We start from the raw sequence: 20740 nt of genomic DNA on the forward strand, positions 1-20740 counted from the left end.
TGGGCCAAAAGAGGTCTCCCGGAAGCTGGGCATTAGACTGTACAAAGAAACACATGACGGACGGCCCAGCTCAGTTTGAATTTCACTGGTCAAGTGAAAAAAACAGGTGTGATCATGGTCCAGTGCTTTGTAAACTGTGAAGAGTGTACAAAAATGAGCTGTTGGGGGCGACTGGGTGGCTCAGTGGGTTAAGCCGCTGCCTTCGGCTCAGGTCATGATCTCAGGGTCCTGGGATCGAGTCCCGCATCAGGTTCTCTGCTCAGCAGGGAGCTTGCTTCCTCCTCTCTCTCTGCCTGCTTCTCTGCCTACTTGTGATCTCTGTCTGTCAAATAAATAAAATCTTTAAAAAAAAAAAATGAGCTGTTGTCAGGGTCATTGTAACTCTCTCTCTTCCCCCTAAGAAATCAAGGGACAGACTATGTGTTCAATAAAATAAGATTTTTTTTAAATAAAAGATTTTTTTTTTTTATAAAACAACTTGGACGTGAATGTTAATATCCTGTTTTGGGAGGTGACAACGAAACAAAGAAATCATCCATTGCTCTGTGTAAGAAACGGCAGAGGAGGGGCGCCTGGGTGGCTCAGTGGGTTAAGCCACTGCCTTCGGCTGGGGTCATGATCTCAGGGTCCTGGTTTCGAGTCCCGCATTGGGCTCTGTGCTCAGCAGGGAGCCTGCTTCCTTCCTCTCACTCTCTCTGCCTACTTGTGATCTCTGTCTGTCGAATAAATAAATAAAATCTTTAAAAAAAAAAAAAAAGAAACGGCAGAGGATTGGGGTGGGGGTAGATGGTGCAGAGTGGAGGAAAGAAGAGTAGTGTGTGTAGTTTTTCCGGCGAGATAAACACAACACCAGGCAAAGTGGGTGCAAGACAAGATTTATTAAAAACACTCTCTGGCGAAGTTTCAGGGCTCAGGAGAAGGGGAGCCAGGAAAGTTGCCCCAGGAGGAGGTGGGCACCCTCGGGCGAGGTTCCATGACTCTGGAAAGCAGAGTGGTGAAGTCGTGCCCCAGGCAGGGATGAGGGGGCTTTTAAGGGGTCTTGGGGAAAGCTCAGGGGTCTTTTGGCAAGTTTCCCTTATTCTGATATCCCCCCTCCTCCCGCTTTCATCGGGATCCCATTGGTCCACAGGAGCCCGGGGCGGGGGTCTCAGATTCCTGCTTGTCAGGGTCCCATTGGTCCATGGGAGCCCCGGGGCAGGAGGGTTTTCAGATTCCTGCTTGGGTCTTTGTTCTCCCGTCTGAGTTCAGGTCTTGTGGCGGGAACTTTCGCCATCTTAAGCAGCCCTTTCCGCCAGCCCAACAGTGTGCAGTGGCCGCTATGGGACACAATGGCAGGAAGCTGAGCTCTTAGTAGTAATCAGTCACTTGTACACACGCTTACTCTGTACTGGTCACCGTCCTAAATACTTCCACTGTGCACACACACATACCTTACAAAATCACTTAATCCATAAATGGTTATTTGTGATGGACAGTGGACACCTCTTTTCCCCCTACCTCCGCTTCAGTAAAGATCATGGGTGGGAGTGTTTAGGGAGGGGCTGAGTTGCATGTTGGGGTCAGCTCTCAGCAGAGACACAAGAACAGGCTGGGGAGTGAGGCAGGAGTCTCACTGAAACTTCAGATGCCAGAAGTGGCAGGAGTAGACCCTGAGGGCCACCATCCCCCAGGAGTCATTTGTGGGGGCAAATATCAGATTTCTCATGGACAAGAGATCTGAGACCCCCAAAAACTTAATTTAAATTTCAAAGAACAGAATGGCTTCAACTGGCATCTGGGTTATAGGAAGCCTCCGTGAGATACATTTCGCAGAATAAATTAACCCAGAGAGATTAGGAAACTTGTGCAAGGTCACACAGTGAGTGCCACGGAATTTGAACTACGTGGCCTAAAAAAACCCATGGGGAAGATCTGTGCCCTAAAAATACAGTTTCTCTCACCTGGGTCCCCAGCCTGTTACAAAGCTGGAAAAGTTGCTTTAGCCCTTTCTTCTCATCAGTAAGCTCCTTGGATCTTCAGGTAATTTACGTTCTTTGGCCTGAGAAATGCAAAAGTGTTTCTTAACTTGCCATGAAATACTACAACTAACATACGGTTATGAGGCCTGTCCTGGGCCTGAAGACCCAGCCGGGCCCTGGAAGAGCTCACAGGCACAGGAGGGGAAGAAGCTGCTCTCCTCAGGAGGGAGCTGATGAGAGGGTGTGGGTATGTGAGTTCTAACACCCAAAGCCTCCTCCAAGTTTCCCCAATGACCGTCATCCTCCAGGAGCTGGGGCAGGAGCAGTGGAGCACGGGGGAGGAGGAAAGTGTCCCTCATTTGCAACGAGGGAACTTGGATCTATAAATAGTCATCAGAAATAGAGCAGAGAGAGAAGTCATTTGCAGGCTTTCATTAATTCAGAGTGGCCTTTCTGTTCCTGATGAGACGAACTATTTGGTTCTCTCCAAACTGAAAAAGACAAGAACTACCTTGTGTCACCAAAACGTCTATTTCCCCTGGATGCCTCTTAGGATGGGGAGTCACATCTTATGAGGCCCTTGTGAAGGGGCGTGTGCAGGCAGATGGCTGACGGATGTGGAGAAGCGACAATGAACACCGGGGCTCCTTCCCCCTTTCTCCTTCCAACAAGGCACCAGAAAAAAACTAATCAGCATCCGCAGCCAGAGGGGGAAAATTCATTAGCAGATCTGGTTTTGCATAATTTAGTAGTTGGCATTAGCAAATTAAGTCTGCTTGGCTTTCCCCGTTGTAATGGTCATTAGAGAAAACGTGAAGAAAACACAGGCTCATAATCCCAGCAGTTTTCTGGAGATGATAATTAATAACAGCAATAATAAACTGCTAATAAGACTTCGCAATTTTCCCTTCTACTCATGTCACCCTGCTTGTTCCTCACCAACTGTAGCAGAGGAAAGCAAGTCCGGATTATTGTCCTATTTGATGGACGGTGAAGCTGAGGTCTGGGAGTTGTGTGCAGCTGGGGAGGGCATCTCTGCCTGCCTCAGGGGTGGCTGTGTGCAGGAAGTCGTGACCAGGGCATGGTCTCAGGAGAACCAGCCTCAGGCAGGACTTTCTCAGCGGGAACCTCAGTTCTCCCCAGGCCAGAACAAATCCTATTAACAGCAACAGCAACAATCCTAAAGTTAACATTTGTTGAGTTTCTTCCAGGCACCAACACTTTACATACATACTATCTCAACAATAACTCACAGCCACCCACTAGGCAGTGACATCAGCCTCATCCACTGGTGAGGAAATTGTCTGAGAGGTGCAACAGACACCAGCTGAAGTGGCTTCCTGGTCCCTAGTGAATCTCTTTCTCTGGGAATGATCGGACACACGGGGCCGTGGCTCTGCCTTTGTCACGTGGCCCTTGGCAGACCTGATTGGGCCAGGAATGGGCAGCTGGCCTGAGCTTGGCCAATCAAAGCCCCTCTCTGGGATTTGTCATGTCAGAACGAAGGCAGGGGAAAAGTCCCCCTCTGGTGATGGCTGGCACCAGGGCAGCACCGTTATTCCCACGTGGAAGAAGTCAGGAAGGCAGATGCAGTGATGGGGCGAGGAGGGGTGGGCAGGACCCTGTGGTATTTTTTTTTTTTTAAAGATTTTATTTATTTATTCGACAGAGAGAAATCACAAGTAGGCAGAGAGAGAGAGAGAGGAGGAAGCAGGCTCCCTGCTGAGCAGAGAGCCCGATGCGGGACTCGATCCCAGGACCCCGAGATCATGACCTGAGCGGAAGGCAGCGGCTTAACCACTGAGCCACCCAGGCGCCCCCCTGTGGTATTTGAGTCCTTCCTTCTAACGGTCCCTGAGGCACATGGCTGGTAAGAAACTCCTTGCAGTAGAACTCTTTTTCTTTGAGCTGGCTAGATTTGGGTTTCTGTCTTTTGAAACCACAAGGCCTAAGCTAGGACCTTGCCTGGGGTTGCCCGGGGAAGTATGTGGTGTGAGAGAGACTGCAGGCTTGTCCCTTCCTCACCATGGCATCCAGGGTCTCCTGGGGCTTCCCTTTCTAGCCATGTCTGGGAGGATGGGAGATAGCAGGGCAGACCTCTAGTTTTGACGGTCCGCTGGCAGTGGGGGGTCTGTAGGTCCCACGCCCTGCAGGGGAACCATAGGGAAGGGAAAATAAGTGGAAGCTGAGTCTTTAGCTGACACCCAAGCAAAAACACTAGTGTGGCACGGGGCTCAATCATGCTGCCCCTGTGTGCTGGGCAGGACTGGCAGAACTGGTTATTTGGGACTTTGAATTTTTGAGAAAGAGGAGGCCATGGTCATCTTGGGATTGGAGGGAAGAGCCTGGCCTTGGCTCTGGATCCCAACCTGTGACCATGACTCTGGGGGCTCCCACTCCGTAAATCAGCATGAAGAGACTCCTTGCCTTCTTCCCCTACTCCCGGGCCTCCCTAAATGTCAGGAATCTAGCAGGTGCTCTCCGGGATCTCTCTCCTCCCCATATCCTAAGTCCTTTGTAAAAAGTTGGCCCCAGGCTCCTACTGGACCACAGAGTGCCTCCAGTCTGGCCTCCTGAGGGGACAGCCTGAAGCATGTACCGCAGGGAGTTGGCACACAGGGGCTGCCGTTAGGCCGCCAAGGCTCAGACCGTGGCTCTGCCATGGCTCCTCGTGTGATCTGTAGGGACATTCTTTAACCCCTCCATGCTTCTGGTTTCTAAATCCATAAGGAAAAAAGGGACAATTAACAGTAAGTATCTACCTTACAGAATGAGTGTTAGGACTCAAAGTCCTATTACAAGTCAAGCGCTAACCCCAGTGAGTTCAGCCAATGTTGTTAGCAAAGATGGGGAAACTGAGGTAAAAAGAGGGAAAGTGATTCCTCCAAGGTCACACTCAGGTCACGGTCAGAACAGGGCTGGGACCAGAAGCCAGACCCCACCACCAGTGAGTTAGCTCCTAGAAAGCTCCAGAGAATACTGTCCTCACCCCCACCCCTCCTGCCCCCCTCCTCAGATGCCTCCCACTGGGGTTTTACACTTGGCAACTGCCGTGGGAAGAGCATGACGCTGGGTCGGGGCTACGTTTCTTCGGACTGGAGCTCATGAGGTGACTGAATCTATCCCGGTGAATCAGGCAGAAATTTGTGATTTACTGACATTTAGAAAAAGCCATCAAGCCACCCCAGTCAGCTCCCTCCCTCGGAGACACAGCAGCCAGGAGGCCCTATCTCCATCTCCAGGTGGAAAGACACAGGTAAAGGCCCTAGATGCCCCTCTGGTGGGGGACCGATCGGGTCCATTGTCCTGTGCTGAGGGGGTTGCCGTGTGCACTCAGTGGCATTTGTGCAAGCTGATGTCTGTGAGCGGGACAGGGTCGGGCAGCCAAGCCCGGAGCTGACTTGCGGGAGGGTGAGGCTGAGCGGCTTGGGGAAGGGAGACCTCTCCTTTTTGTTACTTTTTTTTTTTTTTTAAAGATTTTTATTTATTTATCAGAGAGAGAGAGGGGGAGAGAGCGAGCACAGGCAGACAGAATGGCAGGCAGAGGCAGAGGGAGAAGCAGGCTCCCCGCTGAGCAAGGAGCCCGATGTGGGACTCGATCCCAGGACGCTGGGATCATGACCTGAGCCGAAGGCAGCTGCTTAACCAACTGAGCCACCCAGGCATCCCGAGACCTCTCCTTTTTGTCTTCTACCTCAGAAAGCTGCTTGAATTTTTTTTAACCAGTTATTTTGATTCTTTTTACCATTGTTAAAAAAAAAAATCAATTGATAAAAATAAATTTAACAATAATCCGAGAAGAGGTCGAAGGAGAAATAAAAGGATGGAAGGGTTCCAGAGGCCCTGCCAGGTCCCGGGAGAGGAGCTGGCCTTGGCTCTGGCATGCCTGGAGGTCGGGTGTGGCCACAGAGAGCTTGGGGGAGCGCCTCCTCGGATGGGCCAAAGTCTCTGTTTCAGGAAGAAGTTTCTAGTGCACTGCGTGCACTGAGGGGTGGTTCTTCCCTTGGTAGATTCACTAGTTCCTAGTCCAACCCTGGTTCCCTGGGCTGAAAGTCTGTACGTGGTTAGCCCTTCTGAGGACACAGGACTCAGGGAAGCTAACCCAACCCTAGAGTCCTAGGACACTGTGGTAGAATCATACATTCACTCATTAGACATCAGTGAGAAGTCTAACCGGCAGGCAGAGGTCTGTGTGGCCTGGCCAGCGCCTTTTTCCCCTGCTGGCTGGTGTGATGTGGCAGGTCTGGTTTTCAGAAGGGTTTGTGGACACACGGCAATGCCAATGACTTGTGCATTGGGAGATGGTTGGCTGAGGCAGCCCCCATTCCCGGTGTGGCCCTGACATCCTCCAGAACACCTCAGGTCAGGCATTTCTTCCTTTAATTAACTGAAATTGGGCCCCGATTCCACTGGACACTGCTCAGGAGGGCATGGTCTGTCTTGGTTGCTTTCGGAGCCAGCCAACCCCCTGTGACAGAGACATCCTGTCTTTAGACATGTTATTAGCACTTGTCATCAGTTTCTGATGGGTCTTCCTGACTGAGGGTCCATCTCTTGATGGGCAGACAATGCATTGATTCTGCTTTGCTCTGAGAAAATTTCATAGTTTAACTCTCAGAGAGTGAACTTCCTCTTTGTTTTCAAGTCTTTGGGTGCACCCTACTTCACCCAAATCACATCCCCATTGGGCATGAGGAATATAGAGATGAATAGCACACGGTCCCTGCCTTCCTTACAGTTGGAGAGAACACAGGCCGTGCTTATGACTAATGAACTACATTTCTGGGAGTCTCTTCCTGGTACAGAGGCCAAGGGGGCCAAAGGGGGCAGGAAAGACTCACTTCTACCCTGTACACTGCCCAGAGGGCGTCCACAGAGGCTCCCCACTCCCGGTTCCAGAACCCGCTGCAGTGAATACACACACACACACACACACACACACACACACACACACTCACTCACACACACCCCAGCCCTTACCCCAACTCCCTATGCACTGAAGGCATATTGTCTGTTTGCAAGGAGGCAGGTGGCCAGTGAAAGTCATGACTGGCCCTGGTTGGGGAAGACTCCTGCAAATCCTGGGAGATTAGTGGGGCCACCATTCTGGCATCCAGTGTGCAGGGTCTTTGGCTCACCTTCCACAACTTCCCTGGTATCTCCGCTCTCAGGTTGCCCTCCCCAGGTGATGTGAAGTCCTAGGGTCATGTGGTATCTGGATAACGCAGTCCCCAGTTGCTTTTGTGCCCTAACTCCATCTATGCTGAGCCTGGAGGTCTTAGGGATGGGAAATGGGGCTACTGCGTGCATTTTAGGAGACTGTTTTTTATGAGTTTGGTCTCCAAATGAAGGAATTGAGTTCCTAATAGTGCAATTTCACGCTTCGGCCTTCTTAGAGCTTCCAAAATCTCAACAGGACGTAGAACTTCTCTCACTGGTGGGACCTGGGGCAGACCATTTATCCCATCTGAGCCTTGGTTCCTTTGTCTGTAAAGGGGAATGGAAACACCAGAACCTACCCCACAGGGTCTTGTGGGAGTTAAGTAAGGAGATCCGCATAATGGCTGAGAAGTCGGTCTGTGGCCTTGTGAGGCAAGGACTCAAGAAACACCAGCTCCTCTTGTTCTGAGGGTGTGGCCTCTGAGTTGACTGGGTAAGGGGCATCCTCTTTGCTTCTCTGTCCCTCTGGCTGTCCTCTAGCTCCTTAGTCCTCCTCCTTAAGGAAGTGTGGCACTCCAGAAGGGAGGAACCCACAGAGGGCTTGGGAGACTCAGCTTATGGGTCACTGGAGTTGATTTGGGTGGTGAAGCCCCAGCCCAGAGAAGGCCCCACTTTCTTCTTTTAATTAACTATGACCTTTGCCTCCTGATGCACTCTCGTCAAGAAAATTACTCTTAATCTTTTATGGCTATTTTCCTTTCCAATGAGTATCTAATTCCTGGAATGCTGCCCTAATTGTGTTGAGGTCACCAAGGAGGTAATGATGGGCTGGGTGTGTGTGCATGTGTGTTCTGGAGGGGGTTCTGGAACCAGGAGTGGGGAGCCTCTGTGGACACCTTTGGGCAGTGTACAGAGTAGAAATGGGTCCTTCCTGCCCCCTCTCGGTCCCTCTTGGCCTCTGTGTTGTATCTGATGTGGTGCCTGAGAGACGTGGCCACTCTCCTTGAGACGCATCAGCAGACCTAAGACATGGGCTGGGAAATAGGCCTGCGTCACCTGGTGTGGCCAGGAATAAGCCAGAGGTGGACTTGAACAAGAGGCCTTGTTTTCAGCAGGTGCCCAGAGAAGACTGAGTGTGACGCTCTATCTCTGGGTTCATGCCTGGAAAGGCCACAGGGGTGCCCCTGGGTTCTGTAGAGCAATTTCCTCTCTAGTCTCCTGGCTTTTCCTCAGCCCTCACATAGCCAGCTATTGTGATCTCATCTGAAACAATATCTGTGAAACCACGCATTTGATGAACTGGCTGGATTTTTATATTAAATATATAACTATTGCAACAAAATAGTTCATGTTGCATTTCACCTAAAATCATCCCCTGTCCTGCCCATGGTAGCTGCCACTCTTTGAAAAATCCCTGCCTGAGTTCCAGGCGAGGGAAGAGAGGCAAGAGTTCACGCCGCATGCATCTGCTAAAATACCTTTTTGCTCACCTGGGAGCTGGGTGAGGACAGAGGCTGGGTCAAGTCATCTGCTCAAAACAGAGTGAGCACTCAGGGTGTGGGTACAGGAAAGTATGCAGCTCTGCATGCAGATCTGGGTTTAAAAACCAGCTTGTGCTTCATTTTCTCTCCAGTTCAGGGGACATTAATTTATTTTGATTTTCTAGTCTGCAGAGTGGGGATAATCTCTACCTTACGGGGTTGTTGGGAAAGCCAGCTGGGATGGTCTATCCAGTGCTTAGCATGGGGTGAACTCTGTGTAGATGCCAATTTCCTTCCTTTCTCTCTTTTGATATTTGATTAATCAATTTGTACCAGGCTGTTAGTGAAGAATATACCTACCTCCTCCTTCCCTGAGGGAGCTTGCATCTGCCCTCAAGGGCGAATCTCCGGCAGGGGGATCCCAGGTGACAACAGGACTGTGGGAAGGCGCTCGGGCTGAGCCTGCTGGTGGGCACCAGGGTCTCACTTCTCACACTCGCGCCATCGCTCCTGCTGGCCTGGGTGGGTAAGAGTGCAAACGGACAGCGCCTGCCTCTGGGGTTGCAATCTCAGGTCCTCGGGGGCCGGGGCAGGTAGTGAAGCTGAGCACGGGCAGCTCTAAGCAGGTGGTGGGCTGACGGCCCTGGAGAAAGCCCAAGGGCACTCGAGTTCACAGGAAAGCAGCGGTTGTCCACTGGCCAAATGAAACAGGTTTGACAACACAAACAAAGAAGAGCAGAAACAGACCCATAAATGCAGAGAACAAACAGACGGCCCCCAGAGGGAATGGGCAAAGAGGAGTAAAGGGGAGTGGGGTGAATAAGAAAAAAATATTAAACAAACAAACAAATCAGGGGGCTGCTCGTTTACAGTCTCTCAAAGGGCTATTCCAGGCAGGAATAATAATCACAGTATTTAACCACCAGAAGGCCTGGTTATGAGACACAAGCAACTCCCCATTTCAAGCTTTTCCATCCCCTAAAACTCTGGGTAGAGGGAGAATGAACTTCCCCCAGGCCCCAAGGCCTGAGCTGCATTTTAGATCCAGGCTGTAAAGAGCCACTGTCCTCCTGGGCTCTGGCTGGGCTGCTTTCTGGGCCTCCTTGCCGGGGGCAGAGCAGCTGGGTGGTAGTTGCTTCCAGACTGTGTGGGAGCCTGAGCACGTGTAGCCAACCCTCGGGCGGGGGTGGGGGGGTGGTTTCTATCCTTAGATAGCCCGGCCTGACTGCAAATCCAGGCCACTCTGCCACTCTAACTGCAGTTACAGTTCGGTTTCGGGAGCTCAGTCCTTGGGGATCTGAAACCTCTTTATTCTGCCCTCTGGGCTCACACCTCTTCCTGAAGGGCAGTTGAGCTGGGCAGGTGTGGCAGACCAGGCTGATTTAGGACCTTGTCTGAGACTTGGCTTCCTATATGTCAGTCTGCTTCGGACAGTGAGAATCATGAAGGTCAGGTACCAGGGTGTGTGTGTGGCTTATATTCCGTCTGTCCTGGCTGCGGCCGGTCAGTGATGCCCTATGACTGGTGACTGACCCAGCTCCAGGGATCAGCTCCTGGGGACTATCTGGTCCCTGTCCTGCCCTCCTGGAATGAAGAGTCCCTCCCACCTTATGTGTCCCAGTGTCTACACTCCATGAGAACCTGTCTCTCTGCCACCAGTCTAGGCAGGGCAGGGAACATTGTATTTGTGTTTTCAGTAGGAGAGGAGAGGTCAAGGGGCTTACCTAAAGTCTTACAGAAAATCAAGGACGGAGTCAGGATAAGAGCACAGATCTGCATCCAGCGCCTTTCCTCACTATCCTACCCCCTTCTTTCCCACGTCTGATGCCCCTGCTGGGTTTGAATAGACACATTCCTTTCTTTTTTTGGAGGGAGGGGCCAGAAGGAGAGGGAGAGGAAGAATCTTAAGCAGGCTCCACACCCACCATGGAGCCCAACATCGGTGGGACTCGGTCTCACCACCCTGAGATCATGACCTGAGCCAAAATCAAGAGTCAGACGCGAAACGGCCTGAGCCAGACGCGTAACCGCCTGAGCCACCACCCAGGCGCCCTGGACACGTTCCCTTCTATTAAACAGCTAGAGGGGGACAGTGAGCTGTGAACAGAGGAGAGGGCAGACAAGAAGACAGGGGTCAGCATTGTCAGAAGAGGAGAAAAGGCTGTGCCCCGAGGGAGGAGGGGTGGAGAGAACAAGGAGCAGGTTGGCTGCATAAGAGAAACCAGGCAGGGGAAGAGACGGAGGCGGGTGAACGGTCAAGCAGATTTCCCACGCCAGGGTTTCCCCTCCATTTCCGCCTGCGCTCCGGGCCTCTCACCCCGTTCTGTGGCCCAGTGCTCTGTGTCACGCCTGCCTCAGTTAAGACACTGCCTGGTTTTGTGGCCCAGCCCTTGGAACAATCACCAAACAATCAACAAATATCTACGACTCATTTCTTAGCTGTAAGGTGCTGGATGAAGCCTTCTTGGACAACCAAGCTGACCTTTCTCTGACACTGTGCCCCGTGAGGCACCACCAAGGATAGCAGGCCATTATTGACCTTTGATAAACTTCTTGTGTTCTGCCGAGGTCACTCTCGTCTCTTCGGCTGGCCTGATGTCCTGGATGACAAACTTGTTTGTGTCTGTTTCACGTTCAAGGTGAACTGACTGAGGACGGGGCCCTCAGGTCTGTGTTGCTGGGATCCTAAGCACGGTGTTGAGTCTGGGTGGGAGAAGTCTACACAACCCAAAGTGCACGACAGCCACCCGGGGTCTCCTAGGATCTGTGGACCCAGAATGTTCTGCTTTGAGGTCATCATGTGTTCAAACTCATTTCTGTTCGTGGAGGCCTTTCCCAAGCTCTAGACTTTAGGGCCTTGCCCTGTGCTCCTGCTGGTCTTTCTGATTCTTCTGCATCACTCATCACTTTTTAAAAAACTGCTTGTTTAACACAAGCCTTCTCTAAGAGCTTCTATGTTCATGAAGACAGGGACCACGTCTGTCTAATTCACAATGGGGTCCTTTATGCCTGGCAGTTGGTAACTTGATATTTGTTGAATGGACGGCAGAATGAAAATTCAAATCACAGTAGGAGAGGGAAGTCGGAAGGAAGCCCGTCCAGGGAGAGCGGCAGCCTCAAGCACAGGTATGAGATGGAAGCCGGAGAGAACATGAGGGAGAGGGAGCCACTGTCAAGTATGGGATGGGAGGTGGGGCCAAAAGCCTATGGTTTCGGCCATACACTGTGGCCCAGGCTGGATGCTAGGATCTGACCATAGTGGCGATAAACCTCGTGGTGAGCTGGCCAGCTTGTCAGGGACTCCAGCTGGATCCGGTATCAGCCCCCCATTGTCAGCCACCCCACTGGATACTCAGGTGTTACTAAACACTGGGTCCCAGGGGGCTTATTCTGCACCTATGGATTTTCTCTCTTGGTATGTGTGGCAGTGCTCAGCACAGATCTTGGCATTTAGCGGGACTCAGGAAATAATTATTGACCTAAAATGGACAGAGCAAAGTTATATTATCCACATAAAGAGAGACAGCTGTATCTATTAGGGTTCTCTGGTTACACACAAGAGAAGCTGACTTTGGCTACATTACAAACAACTGGAGAAGTGGAAGAGCGCTCTTTGGGACGGATGGGAAGAGCACAGCGCTGGGAATGTGGTATCAGAAACAATGAGGTGTCCTGATAAGGAAGAATTTGCTTCCTCTGTCCTTAGTCCTTCTAACACGAGGCCCAGGAGAGACAGCCTCCTTGACAGTCTGCCTGCAGTGGGAAGGGGGGGTGGTGGTCCCCAAACGAAAGGGGTGTAGCTGTTCACACTCTCATCTTCTGTGCTGACTCGATGGGAGTCTTTCCCGGCACTGACTGGGTTGTCTTGCTTGATCTATTGTCAACTCGTCCTTCCCATTGGGTTGCTGTCCTCTCCCCAGGTGTTGGACTATATACCTGAAACTTTTTGGCTTCCTGAGCTACCCTGACCTGATTCCCCCTTATTTTACATTAGCACTCATGGGTCTAGCCTTCCAACCTTTAGTTCCAGAAACGGATCCCCTCCTTGGTCAGACAAATTCCCAGGAAATCTGAGATGTCAGCAACCGTAAATGTGACCTGGAAGTCAGAAGCCCAGCGGGGGAAAGACAGGTTGTCAGTGTTGGTGAGTGACTGAACCGTAGATTCACAGGAATAGCCTTAGGCTTCTCCGTTTCCTGGACAATACATTTTTGTTTTTTTTAATTATAGAAGTAACATATGTTCATGAAAGAAAATCTAAAAAGTATGTGAAAGTGAAAAGTACCCACCCCAATACACCCACCCATTTATATTTTAGATCCAAGTCTTTTGACATCTAGTTTAGCTGGGGAGGCCACGCAGCAAACTTGTGGAGAGAATGGGCTCGGGAGGTGGTAGGTCACATAGCCAGGTGGGAGCTATGTGACCTTTCAAGGTTGATTAGCCTCCCTAACCGTCACCTATTCTGGAGAAAAGGCAGATTGACATTTGTGATACAGTAAGTACTTAATAAATCTTGGTAAATGATCAACAAAACTTTAATTTTATTAACATCTGATGCCCTGTCCACGCTGCCATGCTGTCTGGCCCAATTATTTCCCTGAATTCCTTAGACAACTTCTCACCTCAATCCTGGCCTTGGGGTACCATCCTGTGTCTTGGGGAGTCATTTTTTTTTTTTTTTTTTAAAGTCACTCCATGCCTTAAAAGCAAATCTAACATCCAGGAGATGGTACGGAACGATCTGGGCACAAGTGTGGAGGATAGAGGCGGAGTGCGTGGAAGCATCGCGCTGGCCCACAGCAGCGCAGAGATGACTGCTCTCCCCTTCTTACCCGCTTTTCCTTCGGAAAAGTCTCATCCCACACTCAGTGCTTTGAAGAGGGCAGGGACACATCTCCTGGGCCTGCTTCTCCTAATCCACAGAGTAGGTGATCAGTCCAGGTCTAGTCAAAGAGAATATTCCAACCCGCTGCCTCAGAACGTGGTTCAGTAATGGGCAAGTGATCTCAGCTGAGCCCATTAGATTCTTCCTCCAACTTTGTCTTTGGAATCAAGGTACTGGAAGGATGTCAACATGTACTTGCCATGCAGAGGAAACCTGCTTGCAGGGAGAGAGAATGAGCTTGGTATCAAGAGAGTAGACACAGGGGCGCCTGGGTGGCTCAGTGGGTTAAGCCACTGCCTTCAGCTCAGGTCATGATCTCAGAGTCCTGGGATCGAGCCCCAAATTGGGCTCTCTGCTCAGCGGGGAGCCTGCTTCCTCCTCTCTCTCTGCCTGCTTGTGATCTCTCTCTGTCAAATAAATAAAATCTTAAAAAAAAAAAAAAAAGAGTAGACACACACACAGATGAACCTGCAAGGGTCAAGTCCTGGGTTCCAGTCCCTGAATCCTTGGTTCTTGCAGAACTTCTGAATTATGTGAATCAGGATTCTTCCCAGCCAGGTGAGCCATGTAGGTTTCTTTTTTCTCCTCCCTCCCCCCTTAACCGAATTGTATTAGGCTGTTGTCATTTCTAAGTCAAAGCGACCTGATTCATACAAATGTTTTGTTTGTGAAGGTGGGAATGCAGTGTGTAATCATTTGTAATTTTGTCCACTCTGTCTCTGATGAGAAGGAACATTCTCCCCGGGTGGGTAGCACTCCCAGCACACTGACCAAGATCAAGAGAACCCCAGTCTTCTGGGACTAGAGGTTGTTGATTACTTATTCAAGGCTCTCTGGAGTTGCACTCTGTCTTATTGATTGCTGATATGCTCTCTGCAGCATTCACGTCATCAAGCAGAATTTGAGTCTCTCAAGTCTTTGGAGTTATTTGAAGAAACTGTGATCCTTTCATCTCTTCCAGTTTCCTCGGAGCTTATTCTATTCCCTTTCATCTCAGGCTCAGCACTAAGAAAAGGTGTAATCGTGTGAGATCCTGGAGTTTGGATGTGTATGAAAGTATATTGGCATATTCTGAGCAATCAAAATGAATAATGTGGCATCCATATCCTACTTGCTTTATCATCACAGTCTTTTGTATTTTATTTTATTTTATTTTTTTTAAGCATGCCTGGTTGAATGGGACATCCCGGGGAGGCTTTTGTAGTCCTCTCTGTCTGGTGGCGGTGCAGGAACAAGGTTGGTCGCATGTAGTCAGGGACACAACAGGCTCCCACCTTACTGCCAGTGTGAGGATTCCTCTGCAGTCTGAGACTGTCTTCCCATTGTCTGGGAGTTCCACCCACCTTCTCGTCAGGTTGTCCCTCTCTCCTTTAGGAAACTGCTCAGAATACTTCTGAAAGCCTTCTGGCTTGATTCCTTTCAGCGCCAATAAATCCAGCATTTGTTTTTTCTTACATGTACTTTTTTAATTTCTTTGAGCCACCGATATATTACGTGGGGGACAAGAATAGTGTATCCTTAGATTTCCTTTAAGAACATCATAGAGGGGCGCCTGGGTGGCTCAGTGGGTTAAGCCGCTGCCTTCGGCACAGGTCATGATCTCAGGGTCCTGGGATCGAGTCCCGCATCGGGCTCTCTGCTCAGCAGGGAGCCTGCTTCCTTCTCTCTCTCTCTCTTCCTGCCTCTCAGTGTACTTGTAATTTCTCTCTGTCAAATAAATAAATAAAATCTTTAAAAAAAAAAAAAAAGAACATCATAGAAAAAGCCAGGGATAGGGCTCAAGACCAGTTTAATGGGTTCTAGGGTATGTCTAGATTCCATCATGGAGGTGGAAGGACTGGAAGGAATATGTTTTGTGGTGTTGTACTTTCTAGGATAGAAATGCTGAGATAGATTAAGAGTCACTTGTGGTTTGTCTCCTTCCCAATCCCATCTTGTTTTATTGATTCTTCTCCTACCCACTTAAGCCCCCATGCTGTGAAGTGTGTAAACCTGGCGATTCACAGACCTGTACCACTGGGGATAAAAATATATGTTTATAAAAAATAAAAAATTAAAAAAAAAAAAAGAAATGCTGAGAGAGCTGTGACCAATTCAGGGTTTTCAGTTTCATTAAAATTCATAAGAAGAAATAAAAAGGATGTTTTTCCTACTCTTTATTTCATTTATCTCTGCTCTAATCTTTATTATTTCCTTTCTTCTGCTAACTTTGGGTTTGGTTTGTTCTTCTTCTAGTTCCTTGAGATGTGAAGTTAGGTACTTGATCTGAGATCTTCTTTCTTAGTGTAAGCGTTTATGGCTATAAACATCTCTCTTTGCCCTGCTTTCACTGCATTCCGTAAGTTTTGGTGGGTTGTGTTTTCATTTTCATTTGTCTCAAGTTACTTTGTAATTTCCTTTATGAGTTCTTTGACCCATAGTTGTTTGTGTGTTAATTTCCACATTTCTGTGGATTTTCCAGGTTTCCTGCTGCCGTTCGTTTTAGTTTCAGTCTATTGTAGTTGAAAAAGATTGTATGATTTCAGTCTTCTTAAATTTGTTAAGAATTTCTTTATGGCTAACATGTGGCCTATCCTGGGGAATGCTTCATTGTACTTGAGAAGAGGTATGTTCCGCTGCTCTTCGTGATAAAGTCCCCCTCCTCAACTACCCCTGTAGTTGGGTTCCTCTAAGGTGGTGATTGTCCTTAACCTTAGTGATTGTCTTCTTTGGGACTGCCTCACCCAGTTGTAGCAATAATCTTGTGAATAGCTTAGAGAGAATCCCCCCACACTTGACATCTGATCACCCTCAATCTCTGATCAACTTCCTTATCCCCCTACATTACTCCCAAGTGACGTCTGGTCACTTCGGCCTGCCTTCCTGTTCAAGTCTGTTTACTAGAATCTCTCCTTATAATTTTCTATCCACTGACCCCACCCTGCTCCTCGGCGATAAATATTCACTTGTCCATGTTGTATCTGGAGTTGAACCCAGTTCAATACCCAAATCTCTTTTCTTTGTTTGCAACAGTTCATGAGTAAAATTTGTTTTGGCAGGCTTTGTTTTTCCTTAACATTGGAAAGAGGAATTTTTTGAATATTCACAAAGATACATATAAATGTGCAAGTGACTTTTTGGCTTGATTTGTTGGCATTTGCAAATATAAATGCTACTACGATAACTTCATTGCAAACCAGTCAACCAGTGATATCCGAACAAAAAAGGATCAAGACTTCCAACCAATGTCCTAGTGGGTCTCTCTAGAGCCCTAAGGGGTCAGCAGAAGTTGTGGACCCCACCAGTGATAAAGTGATAAAGAGAAAATCTTAAAAGCAGTCAGAAAGAGGCTCATTATATATAGAAACAACAAATGGCCACAGACTTCCTGCCAGAAATGATGCAAGCCAGAAGACAATAATAATCCATCTTTAAAATGCTGAAAGACAAGAAAAATCTGTCACCTTAGAATTATATAACCAGCAACCATATTTCCAAAAATACTTTTTCAGACAAACCCCATGAGACCTATACTACAAATTGTATGGAAGTTCTTCAGGCAAAAAGAAAATGATCCCAAATAGATACTTGAATTTTCAAAAAGAAAGAGTGCAGGAAATAGTAAATATGTGGGTAAATGTAAGTGATCTCCTTTCAATAACATATAAAAAAATAGTTGACTACTTAAAAGTAGTAACAATTTATTGTGGGTTGTTAGCATAAATAGAAGTAATATGTATAATATGTATAATAATGGAAAGGATGGAAGGGAGAAAAAGAATGCTACTGGTATAAGGTTCATATATTACACATAAAGGGAAATAAAATTATTTGAAGGTAGACTGTATAAGTTAAAGATATGTATTGAAAACCATAGAGCAACCACTTAAAAAAGAAGCAAAACTGTAACAGCTAATAAGCCTTTAGTGAAAATAAAATGGAAAAATGAAAAAAAAAAAACAGTCTAATACAAAAGAAGGCAGGAAACAGAAAAAAAATAAAGAGCAGATGGGACAGATAGGACACACAGAAAACGCATAGCATGATGGTACATTAAAACCTAACTATTATCAATAATTATATTAAACGTAAATGGTCTGCATTGTCTGGGTTGCAATGTGTAGGTCTATAATCATTATATTGTCAAGGATAAACTGGATAATTTCATAACAATAACGGGATCGAGTCAACAAGAAGATAATCTTATATGAGTTATGCATATAACAGAACTTCAAAACACATGAAATAGAAACTGACAGAAGTGAAAGAAAAAACAAGGCAAATGAACAAATATAGTTTAAGATTTCAAAACACTTCCCTTAATAATTGATTAAAAAGCAACAGATATAGGGGCACCTGGATGGCACAGTCAGTTAAGCAACTGACTCTTCTTGATTTCCGTTCAGCTCATGATCTCAGGATCATGAGATCAAGCCCAGGACTGGGGTCCATGCTTAGCAGAGAGTTTGCTCCAGATTCTCTCTCTCTTCCTCTGCCCCACCCTCCATTATCTCTCTCTCTCTTTCTGATAAATAAATCTTTTTTAAAAATCAGTAGATATATAGAAGTCTTAAATAATGGAATGAAGACTATCGATCAACTGAACCAAATGATATTTACAGATCACTACACCCAATAACATACAGCATGCATTCTTTTTTTTTTTTTTAAAGATTTTATTTATTTATTTGGCAGACAGAGATCACAAGTAGGCAGAGAGGCAGGCAGAGAGAGAGAGAGGGGGAAGCAGGCTCCATGCTGAGCAAAGAGCCCGACGTGGGACTCGATCCCAGGACCCTGAGATCATGATCTGAGCCGAAGGCAGCAGCTTAAACCCACTGAGCCACCCAGGCACCCAGCATGCATTCTTTTAAATTTCAAATGAAATGTTTACCAAGAGAGACCATATGCTGGGCTGTAAAATAAATTTTAACAAGTTAAAATAACAGAGATCATGCAAGGTGTGCTTTTTAACCACACAAGAATTAAAATAGAAATCAGTAATGGAAACTGCTAATAACAAAAGTCTAAAGCCAATGGTCAAAGCTTCCATCTTAAGAAACTAGAACAATAACAAATTAAACTGAAATCAAGAAGAATGAAGAAAGCAAAATTATAGGAGTAGAAATCAATAAGTAGAAAATAGACAAACAATAGAGAAAATCAATTAAATCAAAGGCTGGACCTTGGTAAAAATCAATAAAATTGCAATCTAGCTGGACTGATAAAGAAAAAAGGAGAGAAGATATAAATTGTTAATATCAAGAACAAAGGAGGAATCAACAAAATTAAAAGGCAACATGCTGAATAGAAGATATTTGCAAATGACATGCCTGATAAAAGGTTAGTATCCAAAATATATAAAGAACTGATACAACTCAACACTCAAAAAACAAATAATCCAATCAAGAAGTGGGCAGAAGGCATGAACAGAAATTTCTCCAAGGAAGACATAGTCAACAGACACATGAAAAGATGCTCAATATCACTCATCCTCAGGGAAATGCAAATCAAAACTATGATGAGATATCACCTCATACCTCTCCAAGTTAAATGGCTAAAATAAAAAACAGAAGAAACAACAGGTGTTGACGAGGATGTGGAGAAAAAGGAACCCTCTTACACTATGGTGGGAATAGAAACTGGTGCAGCCACTAATGAAAACAGTATGGAGTTTCCTAAAAAAATTAAGAACAGAACTACTCTATGATCCAATAATTGCACTAGTGTGTACCTACCTTAAAATACAAAAACACTAATTCAAAGGGATACATGCACCTCTATATTTATAGCAGCAACATTTACAATAGCCAAGTTATAGAAGCAGCCCAGTGCTCATTGATAGATGAATGGCTAAAGAAGATGTGGTATATATACACAACAGAATATTATTCAGCCATTAAAAAGAATGAAATCCTACCATTTGCAAGGACATGAATGGAGCAAAAGAGTGTCATGCAAAGCACTATTTGATTTGAGTCATATATGGCATTTGAGAAACAAAACAAATGAACAAAGGAAAATATAGAGAGACGAACCAAGAAACAGAATCTTTTTTTTTTAAAGATTTTATTTATTTATTTGAAAGAGATCACAAATAGGCAGAGCAACAGGCAGAGAGAGAGAGAGAGGGAGAAGAAGACTCCCTGCTGAGCAGAGAGCCCGATGTGGGGCTCGATCCCAGGACCCTGGGATCATGACCCGAGCAGAAGGCAGAGGCTTTAACCCACTGAGCCACCCAGGCACCCCAAGAAACAGACTCTTAACTCTAGAGAACAAACTGGTGGTTACCAGAGGGGAGATGGGTGGGGGGAATGGGTGAAATAGGGGATGGAGATTAAGAAGAGCCCTTGTCATGAGCGCTGGGTGATATGTAGAATTGTTGAATCACTATATCGTACACCTGAAACATATAACACTATATGTTAATCATACTGATACTAAAAAAAAAAAAAAAAAAAGAATAAAAGAGGAGTGCTTGCTTTGGCAGCACATTACACTAAGAACAAAAAAGGAGACATCACAAGAGATCTACCAAAATCTAAAGGATAAAAAAAAGAGATTATGACTGATTTAAGTGAAATGTTCACATTCTTTGAATTCCAGAACAAACCCAAGAAGAAACAGAAAAACGAAATGGCCCTGTATCAATTTCTAAAATGAATTTTCTATTAAAAGTCTTTAAACAGGTTTAGTCATGGCTTCACTGGTGAATTTTATCAAACACTTAAGGATGAAATAATACCAATTCTATGCAAAATCAGAAAATGCAGGAAGAAGTAAATTATTTCCCAACTCATTTCATGAGGCTAGTATTGCCCTTACACCAAAATCAAAGACATCACAAGAAATATTAGAATTCAATATTCATCAACATAGATTAAAAAAAAAACCCTTACTAAGATATTAGAAATTAAATCTAGCAATGTATGCGAAGTATAATACACTATGAAAAGTGAATTAATCCCAAGAATGCAAGTTTGGTTTAACATTTGAAAAATCAATCAGTGTAATTTTCATATAAGAGACAGGAAAACCATATGATCATCTCTATAGACGCCAAGAGAGCACTGGATAGAATTCCACACCTCTGTGTAATAAAATCTCTTAATAAACTAGGAATAGAAAGGACCTCCCTCAACCTGATGAAAAGCATCATGAAAAATGTATATCTAAATAATACTAAATGGTGAAAGACTGAATGTCCTTCCTCCCAGATCAAGAACAATAAAAGGATATCCGCTTCCACTATTTCTATTCAAAATCTTACTGAA

General features: G+C 46.4%; 1 protein-coding gene across 1 annotated transcript in view; it reads right to left on the reverse strand.

The window, feature by feature from the left end:
- Positions 1-914: 914 nt before the first annotated feature.
- The window catches only part of NETO2 (neuropilin and tolloid like 2), a 92893-nt gene continuing 73067 nt past the window's right edge, over positions 915-20740 (reverse strand). The window contains exons 10-12 of the transcript XR_009400763.1: positions 8960-9293; positions 1941-2038; positions 915-1316 (exon numbers count right to left, since the gene is read on the reverse strand). The gene's annotated coding sequence lies outside the window, so the exon portion shown is untranslated. The remainder of the gene's footprint in view (positions 1317-1940; positions 2039-8959; positions 9294-20740) is intronic.

Source organism: Mustela nigripes, chromosome 17, assembly GCF_022355385.1.
Source record: "Mustela nigripes isolate SB6536 chromosome 17, MUSNIG.SB6536, whole genome shotgun sequence".
Taxonomy (NCBI): Eukaryota; Metazoa; Chordata; class Mammalia; order Carnivora; family Mustelidae; genus Mustela; species Mustela nigripes.